The following is an 8,322-nucleotide window of genomic DNA, read 5'->3' as shown; positions in this document are numbered from 1 at the left end:
ATAATGTGCCATTCGTTTTTAAGGACAACTCCCCATTGACGCCAGCGTGTAGCTCTGCCTCGAGATGGATGGGGCCGTGAACAATGTTACCCCTCGCTTCTCTACTTTATGATTTAGTGGAGGTGATACAGCCTGGCGATTATATGACATTAATGATCCTTCCTCCTTCCTTCCAGAGGAGCCTGCTGCAGGCAGTTGCTTAAGGTGCTGAATTTGGAAACCCAGTTTCCTTTGGGGATAAAAGTGGTTTGTGTGGACAGACTCTGCTCATGTTACTTTCCCCCAAGAGATGGCTGCTGAACAGTGAGCAACATGATTCCAGTGCATATAAAGCCAGCAAAGCGCTCTGGGACCCTTTGTGATGAAAGGTGCAATGAAAATGTACCGTGTTGTTTTTCCTCCTCCTCCCTCTCTTGGAATGAGCGAGGAGTTTATGTAACCATGTATTGGCCATTTCCCTACCTGTTAACGGACACCCACACTACAGCCTGGCAGCAGCAGTCGGCTTGGGTGGGGAGAGCGGCTGTTACGTGCTGATAGAACCAAAGCCTTGAGCAGTATGAAGCATCTCCAACTCTCATAGAGTTTAGCCGGGGTCCAAGGTGCTTAGTACTGCTCCAAATTTGCCCGGGAAGGGATCGTCTTTTGGTTCTGTGTGGCAGGGAGACTAAGGGCTTAAGATTCCCATTAACTTGAATGGCCTTTCGACCAGATCCCAAGAGCCTTATCTCCCATTGACCTCAGTGGGACTTGAAAACCGCCAGCACCTCTGAAGATCTATCCCTAAGGCAGTCTGGTATCCAGCTGCAGAACTGACCCAAATCATCTTAAACAGCCAGCGTCCTTTATTTTTTTCTTGACCCATTCCCACGATCTGCCAGAGACTTGTCACACCCTAGGACTGGGTCAGGTTGCAACGTTCCAGAGAATCCCAGGGCCGTTCTACAGAGAGCAGGGACCTCAGGGCCCACAAAGCGGGTGGGTGGGAACACCAGGGCTAACTGGGGAGTTCTCTCCAGTTTGAAATGAATTGCTTTGGGGAGCTAATTGGTGAGGAGACTGTAATGAGGAAAAGCCTCTTTTTAACAGCGAGTGATGGTCCCTGGTGCAGAAGTGAAGTTCCATTTCCTCCCTCAATTGACATTGGGCGGGATTTGTTCTGACGGTTACATGGAGTGCAGAGAACAGTTCACGTCCAATCCATCTCCAGCAATGCACCACCCGGAAGAGCTATTAATTATGCAAGACTCTTATGTAAGGGCTTTTGGGGGAGGCGTCTTGGACTGGGAGGGGGGAATGAGCATGTTTCACTCAGAAGGTGACTTTGAAACACATTGACCCTTCGGTTCCCAGCGCACTGCTTGGGTCACAGTGAATACAACGTCAAGGGTAGGATAGGTTTCAGAGTCACAGCCGTGTTAGTCTGTATTCGCAAAAAGAAAAGGAGTACTTGTGGCACCTTAGAGATTAACCAATTTATTTGAGCATAAGCTTTCGTGAGCTACAGCTCACTTCATCGGATGCGTACTGTGGAAAGTGTAGAAGATCTTATTATATACACACAAAGCATGAAAAAATACCTCCTCCTTCACTCACGCCCCACTCCTGGTCCTCTCTAGCTACATGCTAGTTCTAAATTTTGTTGAGCTCCAGTGCCTTGGGATGCAGCTTGTGTGGAAGATGCTGCACAAAAAACAAGTATTATCTGGCATGAAGTGAAGCCATTTTCTCTCTCTTGATGGGTTGATTGGCTTGCTTCTCCTCCAGGCCCAAGAGGTTTCTTCGCTCCAGTGAAAGGGGGTAAGACAGCTCTGCCGAACTTAGCACCTTCGGCACCTACGTTTGCCCTGAGGAGCAGATGCATGTTCAGTGGCATCTGTTAGGAGCATCTTCCCATGTTACAGGCATGGCCAATAATAAGAGGTGAGAACCCCAGGGGCCTTTTTTCAAACGAGCTTATTTTGCACTGAGGCCTTGTTTGTACTTGACTGATTGGGGCTTATGCAGCTACGGGGTAAGGAAGGAGTTAATGGGGGCACCAGGAAATCCGCTTCAGCCGGAGCGATTCTAGTGCCTATATAACCATTCCCCTCCCTGAGAAGAGGCTGGCAGGGGAGATGGAGTTGCAGGAGGGGTTACAGCAAGCTGGAGTTAGCTGTTGAGGAATCCTTCCTCTTGCCTAGAAAGGAGGTCATCTGCTTAGTTCCTAGCCTGGCTGGAGGAACTGACTGAGGCAGGCATCCTGGGAACTGGTGGTTGCCTTACGCTGGGCTGGGTCAAGCCTGTTTCCTTGACGTACACCATTCACAAGCAGCCAGCTCTTTTCTTAAAAGGATAGTACCGATAGGGTACGTGGCCAGCTCTTTGGAACCCCCACAGTGAGAACAGCCCCAGCTCAGCTCTCGTTGGCCAGCCTGGACTGACAAGGGCAAGGCGGGATTTGCACCACGGCCCAGTTGGCTCAATCTGTGTAAAACCCAGTTTGTCCTTATCTACACTTCGAGGTCAGCCCCAGTCCAGTTACACTGACTGCTGAGTCAGGACTATTCAAGGCCTCCAGAATGGGCATGGGCATATCCAGAACAGGACCCGGGTACAGGAGAGATTTTTCTAACCACCCCCTAGTTTGTGACTACAGCCCCATCATGTCGCCCTTCCTCCAGGCTAAACCCCCAATAAGCCCACTTGCCTAGTTAGTGCTCAGCCCTTTGCTTGCCAGGGAAGGCTCTGTACACCTCCCCATCCTTGCACTGCAGCAAGCCTTGGCTCTTTGCCTTTTCATCCCCACTCCAGCGGAACTGACTGTAAAGCCAATGGTGAAATACAGCAGAATCAATAACAGGCCATAAGGAGCAGCTGTAGAAACGTGCTCCTGGGATGAATGCTCTCTGTGTGAAAGAGAGAGAGAGTGCGACTCCGTTAATGGCTAGGGGTGGGGGGCGTTGGGGGACACACACAGTTAGACAGGTGGCTGAGAGGGGCAAGGCTGGCCTGGATCTGTGCTGAGTAGATGCATTGAATCTCCCATACATGTTTTTGGAGGGTGCAGGGAAGGGAAACCCTCCCCACGCATCCAGCCCCCTATCCCCATCCCTCCATACTTCTGCCTGATGAGCTGTGCAGTCCAACCTGCATCCAGTAGTCAGGGCCTCCCTACCCCCTATTCTAGCTGTCTGAACCTCCCAAGCCCCCAAACCTCACCAGCCACTAGAACCCTCTTACGTTCCCCTGATGACAAGCATCGCTGACCCACTCAGCTGCCCAACCATCCAACTCCCCGGACATGAACTACTGCGGTCATGGAAGTCAGACCCCAACACCTACCCCAAGTCATAAGAACGGCCATACTGGGTCAGACCAAAGGTCCATCTAGCCCAGTATCCTGTCTTCTGACAGTGGCCAATGCCAGGTGCCCCAGAGGGAATGAACAGAACAGGGAATTATCAAGTGATCCATTCCCTATTGTCTTAACAAAAAGTTCTCCCAAACCTAGGGCCAGAGTAATGCTGAGGATTATAATTAACAGTAGGCCTCAATGGAGCCAAAGCCTATTGGAAAGACCCCATTAACTTCAACAGGCTTTGGATCAGACCCCCTAGGCCTCACACCTCTCTGCTGTAGAAACTAATGTAGAAAGGAGCTTATCCGATCTAACTACCATGCCATTTCTAGTGTGCCCATCACCATGCCTGGGAAATCTATCTAGATGGCTCAAACAATTCACCAGGACAGTTAAAGATCAAGGGAATGACCTGCATGTTATTTAAGTGCATCTACGATCCTGACACTTGAAAAGTTCTAGACAGCCTAGGCCCGTAGCGCTCAGGTAGCGGGTGTTTCATAGGGCAGGGTTACCTTCTGAACTAAAAGCTGTGTGTCACGGAGTCCCCAGGCGATGCTCTGGAACTGCTCCCTACGAAGCCAGGCAGGACTCTGGGGAAGTCTCCTCTCTGCGAGCAGACTGTCTTCAGGACACACAGCTCACCCGGCTTCCACCTTCCTGGGTCTGACCTCGGAGCATTCGGCATCCTCTGCCCCTCCGTGCGCTTCCCACAGCGAGTCCGCCCAGGCGGGCTCCTGGGGAAGCCAGAGGGTCCTGCACCCCAATTCCGCAGTCAGACGTGACTCTCAGCCAGCCAGTAAAACAGAAGGTTTATTAGACGACAGGAACATAGTCTAAAACAGAGCTTGTAAGTGCAGAGAACAGGACCCCTCAGCCGGGTCCATTTGGCGGGGGCAGTGAGCCAGACAATCACATCTGCACTTCACTCCATGTCCCCAGCCAGCCCCAAAACTGAAACTCTCTCCAGCCCCCCCTCCTCTGGGCTTTGTCCCTTTCCTCAGCCAGGAGGGCACCTGATTCCTTTGTTCCCCAGCCCTTTAGCTCTCACCTTGCAGGGGGGAAGGGCCCAGGCCATCAGTTGCCAGGAAACAGGGTGTCGGCCATTCTCTGTGTCCAGACCCCTGCACACACCTGCCCTCTAGGGATCTGCAACAATCGTACGCCCTTATCCCACCACCTAGATACTTAAGAACTGCATAGGGGAAACTGAGGTACCCCCACAATATTCAGATCATAGAATATCAGGGTTGGAAGGGACCTCAGGAGGTCATCTAGTCCAACCCCCTGCTCAAAGCAGGACCAATCCCCAATTTTTGCCCCAGATCCCTAAATGGCCCCCCTACAAGGATTGAACTCACAATTCTGGGTTTAGCAGGCCAATGCTCAAACCACTGAGCTAATATTCAGAGGAAACATTAAGAACAGTCCCGCTTCGTCACAGTGTGGAAGGTGCATCTCATTTTTCAGAGCTCCCCAGGGGCCTGAAGTACTCCTGCTAATACAGACATTCATTAGCTGATGCATTTTACAAGAGGACTAGTGGATGAAGATGATGATTGAATTGTGCTTCATTGTGTGGCAAGGAGAAGCGTGTCTCTGAGGGCAAAAATCCTGAAGGCCAATGAAATCAAACCAGGAGAAAAGGTAAAATGGTCCAACAGCCCAGAGCCTTTTGGGCAGAGTATTTTGCTTTGATTAATGCTTTATTCCCAAACCTTTGTTTTCCCTCCAAGGTAGCCTTGAATTTTAATTTGGCCGCCATCAGTCAGTTATTAGACAGATGCTTGCATTCACATTTCAGCCTCCGATAAATCGAAATATTGCAGACAATACAACAGAACTGTGTCCGCAGCTGCTATGTGGTATATGCCAGCCACACGTGTGGAGGGAGGTACCCTCTAGAGATGTCTAGTGGTTAGAGCTAGGAGATTGGGTGACAAGGAGATTTGGATTCTATTCTTGATTCTGCTGCCGTCTCCCCTGTGGCCTTGGGTAAGCTACTGAACTGCTCTGTGCCTCAGTTCCCCCACCTGTACAATATAGATGACTTCCCCACCTGCGCAAGGTGTTTGGAGATCGGCTGCTGGAAGATGCTATGTAATATCAAAGTATTATTATTATTTGATTTTAGTATGAATTTAACACTAGAATTAGGTGTTGGACTGATAACTCCAAAGACTGAAGCCCTCTGTGTATCCACAAACCAGGTACAGCAAGCCGTCTTACTCCACTCCGCCCTGCCAGTGAGCCTTAACCCTTCCTTAGGGGAAACGCCTCAAGGAGGAAAAGCTTAGTTCAGATGGTCCCATTGGAAGAAGAGTAAAGTGCAAGGGTTCATCCCATCTTTGATTCCTCTGCTGAGAAAGCCAGCAACATGAAAAAATCCATGCCCGCTGTAGTGATGGGGTTTATGCTACATTCACCTACCCCATCAGAAATGGGCGGTGACCCACTAACTTTTTTCACGCCAGTCACTGCAGGGTCGTCGGCTCTCGGTCGTTGCTGCGGTGGGCCTGGAGCCATGTTTTATTCTCCCTACAGCACAGAGATTTTTACATTCCTTGGTGCGTTTGTTTATTTAGGGCCTGCTCCAAAGCCCTACAAAACTGCCATTGGCGTCCATAGGCATTGGATCAGGCCCTTAAAACCAGTATGTTCAGTGCGGATAAACATCCCTGGTGTGCAGAGGCTCCTTACAGAGTCAGCACTAGCAGATCCGATTGCAGGAGTGGGGCCAAAGCTAGTCCTCACCCCAAAGACCTTGTGGGCGCACCTGTGTAATAGATGCAGCTTTGGAATTAGCTTCCGGTTAAACTAGGCATTTAAAAATGATTTCTGATCTGTTTTAATATTCAAACAAGCAGCTTTTAAAAAAGTGGCCCATTTAGATTCGCCTCAGAGTCTCATTTAAGACATCACTCAGCTGTGAATGGAATAAATTTTTTTTTAAGCCCTGGCTTATCTTTGCCGAGCAATTTCAGCCCTCAACCTATGCTAACTTCAAAGGCATCTCACAGCAGCTGCTGTGACTTGGGCTGCAGCTGAAATCTGAGTGTCAGCACAGACTAGATACTGAAGGTCTTAATATCCTAACCTCTGGTATCTTGTACTCCTTCCCCCAGCCTGAGAAACCCCTTGAGCCTTGTCAGATCACTCGATATAGAATTCACACACACACACCCAGTGAATTGTATCTACCAGCCAGTGCCCGCAACAGAATCCTCTGTTTCTTTGGAAGCTTAATTCTTTATAAAAGAGAAACGAGGCGAACATTTACTCACCTGAAGGTTCCCTGTTGATTTCAATAAAATAAATTGAAATATGTGTTCAAACATCCCTTGAATTGTCTTTTGGGGAGAGGGTTGTTTTTTTTTTTTAAAGACAAGACTTTCTCTGAGGTCTGGATTGAGCACAATGTATGAAGGCCCTGATACTGCAAACTGATCTGAGCAGATGCCCATGCAAATCCCAACTAGCTCCAAAGGGGCTCCATGCAAGTGTATTTGCATGGATCAGATTGCGTGAATGGGGCCCGTTTGGACAAACATGCAGCATTATGTCGCCTAATTAAAAACAATGCAGAATCCCTTAAAGAACTTCCCAGAGCGGAATTCCTCATTCTCTGTTTAATGATTATAAACTGGGTTTTATATTGATTTTTACCACAGCATCAAAGCCTTGGAAAATCACACAGAGGTGAAGATAAGAGAAAATCTAGTTTATTGATATCTGTATCAAATCCATGGTCATCTACTGTACGAGCTTCCCTGTTCTCACTAGGCTACACACCCTGGACACTTGGAATATCAGAGCAACACCAGGAGATAGAACTCAGATCCTTCTTTCCCAAAAAGAGCAAGTTTCTACCACTTGCATTAAAGGAGACTCTTTCTTAGCTCTAAGCAGTAAAAGGCCTATGACACACAGGTGGGCAGCACAGATCCCATCCAGTGACGCCCGTATACTAGCCAGTTTTTTGCAATACAGTGTCATAGCCACTACAATCAGCCACAATGCACTTAGCCTCTGTCCGCAGGGCTTCTATCCCAAGAAGAGCTGGCAGAGCATTCTGAGTGATAGACTGTGAAATTCACTCCAGATTTAGGGCCTCTAGGGCCCGGATCTGGTAGCCTTCACAATGTAGCCAACTCGGCACCAGTCCCTTACTTTAGAATCCTAGGGATGAGTAGGTTCTCTTTACATTTCATAGGATCAGCTGAGGCTAAAATAATCCAAAAACGTTTATCATTATTGCATTATTTATTTATTAGTTTTACACTAGGGCCGAGAGGCCTCAGCTGAGATTGGCGTTCCAGGGTGCTAGGGCACTTGCGCATGCTGTAAAAGACAGACCCTTCCCCAGAGAGCTTGTAATCTGAAATAGACAAGATAGAGGGTGGTGGGGAGGGGAAACAGACGCAGAGAGATGAAATGACTTGCCCTGTGTCACACAGCAGGGCAGTGACAGCTGGGAATAGAACCTAGCTCTCTCGAGTCCCCACCCAGTGCTTTCCCCCATGTTAGGAGGCACACACTAAACCCAGTTAGTGGCCCCCAATCCTCCCTAAAATCTTGGATGGCACTGGGGAAACTTAGCTTCATCTTAGCCTTATGCACACAGCCTTGGTGATCATAGACCTGCAAACGTACAAGGTTCAAAGCCCTGCCGGATTGTCTTCCCCACCTGGCCAATTTGTCCGGCCGTCCATTTCCTTAAAAAAGGGGGTGGACGCGGCTTCGTGCCCCTGCCTCCCCTCCCCTCCGCATCTCTCTGTCCTTGCTGAAGGGAGGCAGCACGGCCGATCCTGGCTGGCCAGCATTTTATTCTGAGAGTAAAGCAGCTTCGTACAGGTCAGCGAGGTGATTCCTGAAAGTGGCTGAGCTGCCAAACCCCGGGCTGAGGAGAAGGGAAAGTTAATTAGGTCTTTTTTTTTTTTTTTAATGGAAACATGATCGGCCACTCACCATGCGACCTGCTC

Source organism: Eretmochelys imbricata, chromosome 19, assembly GCF_965152235.1.
Source record: "Eretmochelys imbricata isolate rEreImb1 chromosome 19, rEreImb1.hap1, whole genome shotgun sequence".
In the NCBI taxonomy this organism is placed as follows: Eukaryota; Metazoa; Chordata; order Testudines; family Cheloniidae; genus Eretmochelys; species Eretmochelys imbricata.
Note: the sequence above shows the minus strand (reverse complement) of the source record.